The sequence below is a fragment of the Microtus oregoni genome, unplaced genomic scaffold (assembly GCF_018167655.1).
Source record: "Microtus oregoni isolate MIOR12 unplaced genomic scaffold, Mior012 000001F_ref0000356, whole genome shotgun sequence".
NCBI lineage: Eukaryota > Metazoa > Chordata > Mammalia > Rodentia > Cricetidae > Microtus > Microtus oregoni.
The window spans coordinates 33,743,306-33,757,511 of record NW_024543060.1 but is presented as its reverse complement, the minus strand read 5'-3'; positions in this window follow the sequence as shown (position 1 = coordinate 33,757,511).

Sequence of the window (14,206 nt, the reverse complement as noted above, 5' to 3'; positions counted from 1 at the left end):
GACCACAGCACGGTGACCTGTGGACAATGTGCAGTTTGGGAAGGACAGATGAGTGACAACGTAACCAGGTTGGCTTATTTCAGAAGCTTGCATAGATTTTGCTTGTTAACACTAGGGCTAGGGTGAGTGACCATCATGGATAGTGACAGCACACAACATGTTTTTTTTTTTTTTTTTTGGTTTTTTGTTTTTTTTGTTTTTGGTTTTTCGAGATAGGGTTTCTTCTCTGTGGCTTTGGAGCCTGTCCTGGAACTAGCTCTGTAGACCGGGCTGGTCTCGAACTCACAGAGATCCGCCTGCCTCTGCCTCCCGAGTGCTGGGATTAAAGGCGTGCGCCACCATCGCCCGGCTCACAACATGTTTTTGAAAGATCTCTGGGACTGTAGTATAGAGATTGAACTGATAAAATACTTCAGTGCAGAAAGTTCTTAGCAAAAGGCAAGATACAACCATAATTAACAAAGGTGTACCAAATGTAGACAGGTTCAACAGATGGTTTAGAAATGACAGAACTTTGTGACTGACTATGAGTATACAATAGAGAACATTCACAACAATCTGCAGATGAATGGAAATCAGGAGCCATTTCTATTATCTAACACTAAGCAGAGAGAAGAGCAAGGGGGAAACTAAGAGTCAGGTAACTAATTCCATTTTATATATGTCAGATCCAAAATGCTTCTGGATGTCCATGTGAAGTACATAGCTGTAAAATCTTGTTTGAAGTTCAGGAACAATAACTTCTTTGATGGAGGTAACTGAGAAGTATTAGTAATTAGTTACTGGTTGGGCTGTATGTTTAGATGTGATTGTCTAGTGAAAAAAATAGAGCCGGAGAAATAATGTTAGCAAGGACAATCTCAATAGGTGCAAGAAAAAGAAACTGAATGGCAATGGATCAAGAGGGCTGGTTAAAGAGGTCACCCGAGATCACAACTATGTGGCATTGAGGACATGCTAAGAGGCAGAGTCTGAGTCTAAAGAAATATGGATGAAAAAAATATTTGACATCACAGAGGAGAAAAGGAAGGAAGGAAGGAAGGAAGGAAGGGAGGGAGGAAAGAAGGAAGAAAAGAGGGAAGAAAAGAGGGAGGGAGGGAAGGAGGAAGGGAGGGAAGGAAGGAAGAAAGAAACCTAGCTCAGTTAGTTATGGGCTTCACTGTATCATTTCAAATTTCTATATTAAAGTTGTGCCTAACCCTTCTGACTTCAAAATGTGCCTTTGGTGATAGTTAATATAATTTCATAAAGTGTAGGCTGATCCAACTGACTAGTGTCCACATAACAAGAGGAAATTTAGGCAAATTGTGACAGGTAGTCTATGTGAAAACATGGCAAGATGGGTATTTCTAAGCAGAGAGAAGAGGCCTCTGGAAAAATTAACTCTTCTGTTGCCTTTGCTTTGTTCCATACTTTCGTCTCCAGAATTGTTTTAAAAATGGATTCTTATTGCTTAAGCCACCCAGTTGGTGATACGTGCATATGGAAAGCCCTAATAAGCCTAACATTTGATAATGGGCTTCACTCTGTGACTAAGACAGTTTTAAGCGTTCTAAGCCATTACTTTGTTTCTCTTGTCTAGATTTATGTTTGGAACAGCCATCAAACTCCATTTATAGCCAGTGGCTCCCGAGATATGTTTTCTGTAGTCCTTTGAAGATTGGATATGTACATATGCTCCCCCTCCCAGCAGCTCTGTGTCCAAAGGATGAGCATACGCTCTTTTCATATCCTGGATGTGATCTGTACAGGTAATGAGATTCACGCTCATTACAGTAATTGCATACGCTCTTTTTGTCTCCTAATTAATCTCGGGCTTCAGTTCTTCTTCCTAAATGTGTTTCTTCTTTCTAGGCAACCAGGTTGACAGAGATGATAAAGGCAAATTTGAACATGACCAAGTATTTTGCCTCTCGATATTGTTTCAAACAGATGGGTCTGTGGAATGGCTTTTTTCTTATTCTGAATACATATGAATCAGCAATCTTTTGAAATATTGTTAGTTGTCTTTTGACATGGGTTTTATCTGTTCTACCTTATTCTAACAACCTAGAGATATTCTTCTTTATTTTTATGGACTATTTATCCCTTTTATTTTTTAGATGGTCAAAACATTGAACTTAGGGTCAAAACATAGCAGGCCAGCTATTATTTTTATGACCTAGGTAAAACTTTAATTTAAATTTCTTTGTCTATAAATAGACCTTTAAGCGAAGGGGAAACCTTTGCAAAATTTTGGCTAAATTATATGACATGTGCTAAATACTTTATAAATTATGATTTCTTTTTCATTTTCTCTCTTTTGTTATTGTTGTTTGTTTGTTTGATGGGGTTGGTTTTTCAGTACAGGCTTTTACTGTGTAGCTCTGGTTGTCCTGGAACTTACTTTGAAGACCATGCTGTCCCCTAACTCACTAAGATCTATGTGACTATGACCCCTGAGTAACGGGATTAAAAGTGTGTGTCACTACCACCAAGCAACAAACTTTGATTTCTGATAAACATAAGACCTTACTTTTTGATTGCTAGTGTTATTAGACACATTGTTCAAGTTCCAACTTCAGGAGATTCTTAAGAAACTGACAGTATTATTTGTCTCTTCTTTTTTAAAGAAACATCTTATAAAACATTTATATGACCATAAAATATAGTGTATATTAAATAAAAAAATCTCCTTCTAACTTCCCAATTTTTTGACTCCTAGGAGGAGTCAACCAATATTTATTATAAATGTGTAACAGTGTATGCAGTGGGAAAGGAGTTCTATGGATCAAATCCAGGGCACTGTGCATTCAATGCAAGTATTTACCACTGAGCCACATTAGTTCTGTACCGCCATTATCCCCACACCCCCACTAAACTACCAAAGTCTGCTGGGAATTCCTTCTCCTCTGTATTGTTTGTTTATCTATCATCTATTTATCTATCTATCATATGTATGTATTTACATATATATAATTTATATTTTTGTTTGCAACAAGGTCACTATGTACATAGCAAGTCTATGTACAGAGTCTCCAGCTTAACAGATGAAGAGCAGAACTAATAAACATGTCCCTTATTGGTAACGTTATACAGTACACACATAGGGTCTTCATTAATCACACAGGCTTCTTAAATTGATATTTTATTGTAATAATACTTTGCATGTAGTATGTTAATATTTTCCACTTAAACTTTCATTGAGCAGATTCCAAATCTTAGTGACAAACATTTCTTACCCACCCACTGAGTTTACAAGACTGAGCTAAAGGGGAAAAAATGCAAAATGGGAGAAATGCACTCTGTCTCTGCAGGGAACTTACAGTCTATTCGAGGAGACAAAGCACCAAAAAAATAGATGATATGACATGTATTTAGAAAAGGAATAAAATAAGATAGAGAAAAAAGAAGGAAGAAAAGAAAGAGCAAAAGATAAAGGAAGAAAAGAGAGAGGAGGAAGAAGGAGCAAAGGATAAAGGAAGAGATGGAGGAAGGAGGGAGAGAGAGAGAGAGAGAGAGAGGAGCAAAATTTGTGTATGGAAGAATGACAGAACATCCAAAGAACTACATCCTGTATCAAATATCAAAACATGAGTTGATCAATATTTTCAATAGAATTCAGTAAAGGTCAAATCAATTCAACAAAATAATAATTTCTATGTTTTCCCCATTTTTCTGAGGAATGTGCTCTGAAGACTTGTCTCTATAAAACAGAATTAATTTATTTTCAACAGAACTGGAACTATTCACTTCATTCACCTGTGGTGTGGATGATGCACCATTACTGGATAGACACTAGACACCAGATAAACACACAGAGAATGCAGGAAATTTCCGTAAGCTGCACCTTCCAGCTGAAGGCTTTGTTCTCTTTTATTATAATTGAACGGCGTAAACACGTGATCCAGTTGGACGAAGCCAATGGAAACTTCTTTCTTGTTGTCACAGCTACATTTCTATAAACTCTTTCTTGTTATTCAAGTTATTTGTCCAGGATCTCAAAAAGCAAAAGGCAAAAAACAAAAAAACAACAACAGCAAAAAAATAAAACCCAGCTTATGGCTAAGATAGTACTTATTAAAACAAGACTCAGATAAACCTGGTTTAACCACATTCATGAGGTGATTCAATTGAGCTATACAGCATGAAAACTCCAACACAATAGCCTAAATCTCTGAATTCAGCTACATAATCAGGGTGGAGAACTTATTGTGGGGGCGATTGAAAATTACATCAGAGAAATAATGATCCATCCTTTAATTACTCTCCTTTGTAGTGAGCTTAGATCAATATCAACTGTTTGTTTTACTTGAGCTCTTTTATTTTTCCCTTTTAAAGAAGGCACTGCGTGACCATGCAAGCACAAGAACTAAGAGAAATTCGCAAGTGCTGGTCAGGGAGGGGGAAAGCAGGAGAGAAAATACCACACGCTTGGTTCCTGCAAAGAAAAAGCTATATCGTTCAAAGTACCTGATCAACCATCCAGAATGAGAGCTGAAACAAGAATCTCTGTTGTCCAATTCTTAAAAAAGCATGATGAACTTAAAAGGGGAAATAAAGGGAGGAATGAAACCTGGAAAACTTGAGGTTCTGGACAGATTGGTTTTGAGTGAATTTTCTTAGTGTCTCTTTTGTGTGCAGTCGTTCAGTGGAGTGACTTAATTGGTGTCACTTTTAATCTTTCCCTAGGTTCTCATTGTTAGTGCCAAGTGTTATTATTATTTCTATTCTTTTATTTATTTTTTGACAAAGAAAATGAAGAAATGAGTAATGGTTTTTAAGAAACAAAGCATGCTCCAAGAGCAGAACTCAAGTTCCTACCCCATGCCAAGTTGGAAGGAACTTATAGAAGATGAAGGAAACACCCTTTGGGGGTGGCATCTGTAGAGGGCACACCCTGTAACCTGTTGGGGACTGTCCACCTGTTTGCCAACACTGAGAGCACAGGCAAATGACATCACACACTTCTTTTTCAAGTGTGGGTACTTCTGAAGGAAGGGCTCTGTTGTGGTTTGAGTGGGAAACACCCCGCATCACTGTGCGTGTTTACACACAGACTCCAGCGGTGGGGCTGTTTTGGAACTTTATGGAATTTTAAGATGTGGAAGAAGCTGGTCACACGCTCGGGCCATGAAGGTTTAGAGCCTAGATCTACTTACTGTCCTCTCTAAAGACACAACCTGATGCACCAAGATGTAAGAAGGTGTGTCATGCAGTACACTCCTGCCAATGTGGAGTTCCTGTCACCATGTATTCCCTCTGCAAAAAACTGTCTCCTCTCCCACCGTGGACAAAAATAAACGTTTTCTTCCTTGAGTGCCTTTCCTTGTTGTTGCAGTGAGAAAAACAACTAACAGAGTCTTTAAAACTAGATTGTTTTGAGTAGGAAAATTGATACATAACTTGCGAGAAAATACATGACTAGTTTTCATACTGATGTTAGTATGACAATGGACATAATTCCTCCTGGAGTTGTAGATAATGTGCCCTAGAGCATCTGCCTGGGGTTTTGGGGTGGGAGGACCACTTTCTTACATCTGATGGTGATGTAGCACTGAAAGTACTGTTGGATCATGTTATCCAGACTTCTCTGGGCCAGCACATATTTTTTTCATGGTTTTGTGGCTTCACGGTTTTAAATCCTTTGGTAGGTAGTGTAAAAGACATTAAAAATAAGGCTCTAGAACACCCAGGGCTTCAGTTCTGACTTTTCTACTCACTGTTCTATGACTTAACCAACATGACTCTGTTTTCTCATTATTGCCTTTCTCATCCTATTTTTCTGAAGGATGAGAATATGCAAAAAGTAGTAGAATACTATGTACTCAGTCTATGTAGGCATTTATTTGTATTTATATGTGGTACATACTGTATAACTGGTTCAATTTAAATGCTCATATTACAATAAAGAATGGAGTCTACCTGTGGGTGGAGACAGGTCATTGTCTCCTTTCTTAAGAATTAATTCAGCCATTTTAGATTCATCTGTTAAGAGTTCTCTGTTTAAGTCTGTACCCCATTTTTTTTTGTTATTCTTTTGATGACCAATTTCCTGAGTTCTTTGTACATTTTGGAGATCAGACCTCTGTCTGATGTGGGGTTAGTGAAGATGTTTTTCTATTCTGTATGCTGACATTTTGTCTTGTTGACCATGTCTTTTGCTTTACAGAAGCTTCTCAGTTTCAGGAGGTCACATTTATTAATTGTTTCTCTCAGTGTCTGTGCCACCAGGGGTTATATTTAGGAAGTGGTCTTCTGTGCCAATGCATTCAGGTGTACTTCCCACTTTCTCTTCTATAAGATTCGGTGTGATTGGCTTTATGTTGAGGTCTTTGATCCATTTGGACTTGAGTTTTGTGCATGGCAATAGATAAGGTTCTATTTTCATTCTTAAACATGTTGATATCCAGTTATGCTAGTATCATTTGTTGAATATGCTTTCCTTTTTCCATTATATATTTTTTGCTTCTTTGTCAAAAATCAGGTTGTTCATAGGTGTGTGTATTAATATACGAGTTTTTGATTCAGTTCCATTGGTCCTCCTGTCTGTTTTTATGCCAGTACCAGGCTGTTTCCAGTACTGTTGCTCTGTAGTAGCAAGACATTTAAGGAAATACTCAACATCCTTAGCCATCAGAGAAATGTAAATCAAAACAACTCTGATATTCCATCTTATACCTGTAAGAATGGCCAAGATCAAAAACACTGGTGACAACTTATGCTGGAGAGGATGTGGAGTAAAGGGAACACTACTGCATTGCTGGTGGGAATGCAAGCTGAAACAGCTGCTTTGGATATCAGTGTGGTGATTACTCAGAAAATTAGGAATCAGCCTTCCTCAAAACCCAACAATACCACTTTTGGGCTCAATCATACCACAAGGTATGACATGTACTCAACTATGTTCATAGCAGCATGATTTGTCGTAGAACCTGGAAACAACCTAAATGCCCCTTGACCAAAGAATGGATGAAGAAGATGTGATACATTTACACAATAAAGTACTACACAACAGAAAAAAAAACAATAATGGAATCTTGAAACTTGTGGGCAAATGGATGGATCTAGAAAACATCATATTGAGTGAAGTAATCCAAACCCAGAAAGACAAATAGAATATGTCCTCACTCATAAGTAGCTTTTAAAGATAAAGCAAAAAAAAAAAACGATTCAATTCACAATTCCAGAGAACTTAGACAACAAAGAGAAGCCTAAGAGAGACATACATGAATCTAATCTGTATGGGAAGTAGAAAAAGACAAGATATCCGGAGTAAATTGGGGAGCATGGGGACCATGGGAGAGGGTAGAAGGGGAAGGTAGAGTAAAGGAGGGGAGCAGAAAAAATTAGCTCAATAAAAATATAAAAATTAAAAATAATAAAAAGTTAATTCAATTGGTCCAGTCAATCACTTGGCCAAATGATGACCCTTCCAGGTGACTGATGCACTTTAAGTCATGCTAAAGAGATGACAGAAATAATTATTTATTTAAATGAGATAGGATATTTTTCCTCCCCCGAATCTCTACCCTTACTGTAGTTACTCCAGGGCCATCAGGAGATTGTGTTGGGTCTGCCTTCCTTTCTCAATCCTTACTCCAAAAGTAGTAACATTTCCTTTGTCTTCTTTTCTCTTTTCCATTTGGATGTTAGCCAGAACCTATGTGTGCTTTCTCAGGGATTTTGGGTTTTCTTTATTCTTTCTCTAAATGTCCATCATAAGACTACTTGTCTGCCACGTGACTGACCCCCATGTTACCTGAGCTCAGACATCATTGCTCTTTCTCTTCCTCTTCTGGACAACCGCCAAGATTTATCGCTTTGCTTTCTTTGTTTTTTTTGTATGTTTGTTTGTTATGAATCATCCCCAAGCTTCCTTGTGAGTCCATTCTTAAATTATTTTAAGAAAAATTATAATTATAAGACAAAAGAAACCTTGCAGGATACCCTAATTTCCACAGTAACATGCAAAGACTCTGCTGTGATGCTCCCAAATTTCTAGTAATACCCCGAAAATAAAATCTTTTCTACATTAGTAGGAATAAAATGGAAATTTCTGACAAAAAAAAAATCCTTGCAAGTTACTCCAGTCCTTGTGTAGATATACAATGGCATTTTCTAAACATACTAAACTAAAATTAAAGTAACTTTAAAATTTCGTTTTCATTATTTTTAGTTTTTCAATATATATGGGTGTTTTGCTTACATTTCCAAGTATACCACATTGTGTACTGGTGCCCATAGAGGCCTGAGGAGGATGTTGGATCCTCTGGAACTGGTGTTATAGAGAGTTGTGAGCCACCAAGTGGGTACTGGAAATCAAATCTGGATCTTCCTGAATAGCCACAGCCTGCCCGCTAAACTGCGGAACCATCTTTCCAGTCCCATCATTGAATGATCTTGCCATGGATCTGGAAGTCTTTTTCAATGTTAGAGACCTCTACAAAACACTGAACAAGCATGGTAATTACACACCAATATGTAAGCAGCGTCACCAGAAAAAAAAGGTCTGTCAGGTCCCAATCCGGAATAGCAAAAAAAAAATAAGGGGGGGGGGCTGTGCTACAGAGCACCTTCCTGGCGCTGAGTGGAAGCTGTAGCCAAGTCTTAATTAGTGGCTTAATTAATGGTAGCTGTGGCCATGTCTTAATTAATGGCTGATGGTGGATGGCTGATCGCACTGTGGGCAGGAGCATCTATAAGTAGATGTCGTATAGAAAAGCTAACTGTACAGGAAGCAGAACAAGACAGCAAGCAGCCCACCTCCGTGCTTTCTCCATGACCTTCTCTCCTAACGTCTGTAAACGATGAAATGTGTCTGGAGCTATAAAATGAAAGGAGTAAAACCATCCCTTTTGTAAGAAAAAGAACCAGTATGCAAAAACCCATGTAATCTGTTGGATATCTTTTAGTTTTGTGTATATCTTCTGTGAAAGACCACTCCTTTAAAAATAAAATTGCAAGAAGACAACTCTCTGGGTCCATCCCTCATCTCATCCTGTTGCCCTGTTCCCAAGTTGTTGTATGGTCACAGTTTCTGAATATGAACTTTTTGAGGCATTTATCAAAAATTGATATTTGAACTTATTTGTATATAAGTTCTCAAAAAAGTCGGATACATGTAGGCCATAACCAATATATACATATTTAGATTTAAATACTTGATTTGATAAAGATAAAAAAATAAAGTGGGGTTGAAGTTCAGTAACAGAGCATGTGCCTAACTTAACACTCTCTCTCTCTCTCTCTCTCTCTCTCTCTCTCTCTCTCACACACACACACACACACACACACACACACACACACACACAAGGCCCTGAGTTAATTCTTAACACCATTAAATAAATTTAAAAACTAAATGAATATAATTTGAGATTCAAGAAGCTGAAAAAACAAACTTGCCACAAAGTAAAATCAAAGGGAAGTTAGAGAGCCAAATCCAGGTGTATATAACCAGTGAATAAGTACTTGTAAATAAAGATTGATGGAAAGGACACCAGCCTGTTCTTTAGGGTTTTTTCTTAGCATTGTTGTTGGTTTTTTGTGTTTTGGTTGCTTTGGAACCTGTCATGGAACTCGTTCTGTTGTTACTCACAGAGATCCGCCTTCCTCCGCCTTCCAAGTGCTAGAATTAAAGGTGTGTGCCACCACCACATGGCAAAGTCTGCCTGTCTAATCAACAACAACAACAACAAATACTAGAAAATCAAAATGTTTGACATCATAAATAAAAACATGAAGTAACTATAGACTGCCTGGAATCTATGAAAGTCTAGCTTTAGTCCTGAAACCACATACAAATGAGAAAGCAATACTGTAATAATTCTCTGCTAATCTATTTAATATTTGGTAAAATATATAATTTTACTAAGAAATATATAAACTGAAAAAGTGGGGACAGGGAAAAGTTAAAACCACTACAACAAAAGTACAAATATCCACGAAAGGAATCAACAAAGTGGCCAAATTATTATTTCACCTTCCATTCCTCCCAGAGGCCCTGAGGTAACGAATTAGAAAAATATTTTTATAATAAATTATGTTTTTAGTATTCAAACTATTATAGATTACCTAAAGCTATGGACTTGGTAGTTCATCCATTACTTGTGACTTGCATAGTGTACTAACTTGATGAAGACAGGGAGTGGAACCGGAACTCAAAAATACAAAATCATAAGTAAAAGTTAGCAAATTCATTAGAGCATTAAGAAGTAGACTAGGGTTTTAAAAAGTATTTATTTAAGAAGTTCAGTGAGGGCTCAACATAGGAACTTTCAAAACCTCATTATTTTTGATAATTTAATGTATAAATACTGTATATCAATAATTCTTCATCTGATCCCTTTAACTCTTCTCACATTTACAACCCCTATTCTATAGTTATTATTGTTATTATATGTGTGTTTAGAATTTCCCACATTGCAATGATGAAGGAAGGAGAAGCATATTTGCTATACAAATGCTAAAATGCCTTTGATGAAACGAATCATTTTTTAATTGAAAATCGGTCAGCAAACTAAAGAGAATGGTGCTTGCATAGTGTGACGAACTATGTTTATCACAAATTGAAGCAAATGTTGTTATGTGGATGGTAAAAATAAACTGAAATGTTTATTTAATCATGCTTACTATATTTGCAATAAAATTATTCTGGGGAACTGTTCAACGAAAATAACAAAATGAAAGTTTGTCACATTACTTATGCAACCTATGATGCAGTATGTAGAAATGGCTGAACCAATGGAAAGGAGGTCTACTGCGAAGGTGAGCTCAAGAATAGAGCCAGATCCAAAGACAACTGCCTAGTGAGCGCCCACGTTTCCAAACATGCCAGGGTGTAGCCAATATAACTCGGCGAGCACCTAAGATTGTCCAGGTGTAGGGTTATTTGAAAAAAATGAATGAAATATGAAAACTCCATACTGTAATTTGAAGAACTTTAAATTTGGTGAGAAAAATCTGAATTAGCAAAGAACAGATACAGGCATTGGTGGACGCCAAATGGCAAGCACCCACTCGCCACTGGGAGAAATGTGCATAAAGACCCCTTGTCTGAGGGTTTTTCTGGACTCCAAAAGCATGTATTTCCCTGGTGGTCTAGTGGCTAGGATTAGAATTCATAAAGAGGCATATTCTTGATATGGAGATATCTTTGTAGAGGCCCAAGGATACGTGTTTGACTATGGCTGTGTGCTTTGGTAGTCAAAGGACACTTGTAAGAACTGATTTTTCTTTCCACCATGTGAGTCTCAGGGACTGACCTAGGCCATCAGACTTGGCAGCAAGTGCTTTTAAAGTCTGTCTTCTTGCTGTTGTGGATGTATTTGTTAAAGCATTATTCAATGGAAAATACTTTAGTCAAGTGCTTATCAGCAAAGATTTTGGGGCAAACATAAGTTTCAGGGAACTGAGCAGTCATTCAAATGTGTGTTGTGGAAGACTCTTTAGTGAGTTGGAAAGATCAGCATACACACACACACACACACACACACACTCAAAACTTGCCTTTTTCTTCTTCATTTACTCTCTTGAACCCCACTGAAGATATGATTAGGTTTGAAAGGAGATTTTTTTTCTTAAGAAGCATTACCGTGCTTAACATGATGAACAAATTTTAATATGTGATCATGTCCCCCAATTTTGTATGGAATCTTATGTCCTAGTTCTAGTGGAGATCATAGAATACAGTTGGGGACAGGAAACAGCCTAAGTAGTAAATTGCTTGTCTTACAGCATGAAGACTTGTGTTCAGATCCCCAAGAATCATATAAAAAAATATATAAGAGTTGTGACCAGTGTTACAGGGGTGGAGAGAGGAGCTAGAACTTAGATGCCCACTGTGGATACCAGGAGCTGAATGCAGCTTCCATGAAAGAGCAGGTTTTTTTTTTTTAATATTTTATTTTTAAGAAACAAACTATCTGTTTTCATTATACATACCAATCCAAGTTCCCACTTCCTCCCCTCCTCTCATTTCCTCCAACTACCCCCCACTCTACCTCCATCCACTCCTCAGAGAGGGTAAGGCACATTGCTTTGAGGAAGGACCAAGGCCCTCTTTACTATATCTAGGCTGAGCAAGGTATCCATCCAAGGAGAATGGGTTCTAAAAGCCAGTAGAAGCAGTAGGGATAAATCCTGGTGCCGCTGTCAGTGGTCCTGCAGTCTGCCCCAGCTGTATAACTGTCACCCACATTCAGAGGGTCTAGTGTAGTCCTAGGCTGGTTGCTTTCCTGTCTGACTGGAGTTGGTGAGTTCCCATTAGCTCAGGTAAACTGTATCAGTGGGTGTCCCCATCATGGTCTTGACTTCTTTGCTCATATTCTCACTCCTCTCACTCTTCAACTGGACCTTGGGAGCTCAGCCCAGTGCATGAAGTCTCCAGGTCTTTCCTGCCACAAAGGGCTGAGATTCCTCTGAAATCCTGAGCCAAAATAAATATTCCTCACATAAACCATTTCTATTGGTCACAATATCCCAAGGGAGCTGGCACAACTGGGGATGTGTTTATGCGAAACTGTAATGCTGTTTATAGGGTGTTTGGAGGATGTGTTTTTTTCCTCTAGCAGGCAAAAAAATAGAATCAGATCTCGCTCATTCATATTGGCATTCTCTGGTGAGTGCCTTCTTTGTGAAGGCTCCAGCTCAGTCTTCCTTTAAGACTGGGGTATAGACCTTCCAGGCCCTTGCTGTAAATCATTGTGGTTGGCAAGCTTTCCCATCCCTGTTAACCTCCGGACCTCAAATTACGCCTATCCAAAGAGCAACACTATTGAGAGTTTATCTGAATTTTTAGCCTGTCTTATTAGTATATAGGTTTTTTGGAAGCGTTCCTGAAAGGCAGTCAATGTCAAACATCAGATCTCTTAAAAAAGAACTTCACTTTCATCCTTTGAGATCTTGTTCTGTCTAATCTTGGCTACTCACATAGCCTTGAACTCCAACTCTGGTCTCATTAGTCCCTGGAAATTGCTAAAAAATGCCATGCATCTCCTTTGCCCTTTAAACTCATGTTTCTGCTCAGCTTCTTAGCTCTAAGCTATGCCTTATTTATAAACCAGAAAATGTCTCCAAGGAAAAGGAAACATGAAGTTACTGGTTTACTTTCCTGTATTTTTTAACAACTTGGATTCTCAGCTCGTAGCAGTATTGGAACTTTCCTCTGCCTTCGTAGAGGTATTATATTTGTGCTTTGCTCAATTTTCAAGTTAGTTTTTGAAGAGCATTCATTTGGTATAAAAATAATCATTTACATCAGGAAGGAGATACATTGTAAATTTCTATACCCAACTACTAATCTACTTTTGGCTTTACCTTCAAAATATATTTGAATTCTCCCTAGTCTGCATCAGCTCCTCTGTAGCAAATATGGTACAAATTACCTTCACTTTCCACTCTGTTACAGAAAGAGACTCAACATTTGGTCCCATTTTGACTTTTGTTCTCACAGTTTACTTTCAACATAAAAAGGAAACCGAATGAGCTACTGGAAATTTAAGTGACTTCTTGCACAGAACACTATCATTGGCATTCATTGCACCTGAAGAAAATCCCAAAGCCTTTATTTTGGAAGGCAGATTGTATTTTCCGAAGAGAGCCACAGAATGTCTCCTCCTGCCGCATACATATTTTTTTTTAGACCTTTGTCATTCTACAGCCAAGAACTAGAGCTTGTGTTTCTTTTCTCTGTGTGATGCTCATCCCGGCAATCAGGAGAGGACACAATACTGAGACTTCCAAGGTTAGTTACATAGCTCCCATGTGTTTCCTCTTTATGCTCTTGGAAAGATCACATTTGGGAACCCAAGACCATATAGAAAGATTATAAGGAGAAGAAATTTGACTTGTGTCTCAGAGTTCTAGATGATGTCCCAGATTATATGGAAGTCGTGTGATGAAGCAACATTTAAGTGGATATTCCAGCTCCTGGTTAAACTCCCCCTGACATGTAGAGTAAACAGACATTATTTCCGCAAACTGTTAAAAAAATACAATCATGAAATCAAAATAAATTTAGTGTTTTAAGCCATTAGGTTCAATGACAGCCTATTATATGTAAATAGATAATTGGGACACATGACCTATAAGCCCCTTCTGGAGGAGCAACCTATAAGACTCTTCTTGAAGGTTGGGGATATTTTACTTAACTGACAGAGCAATTGTCAAGCACATGTGGAGTCCTAAGTGCAATTCCCAACTCTGCAAAATACAAACCCCTTACGAT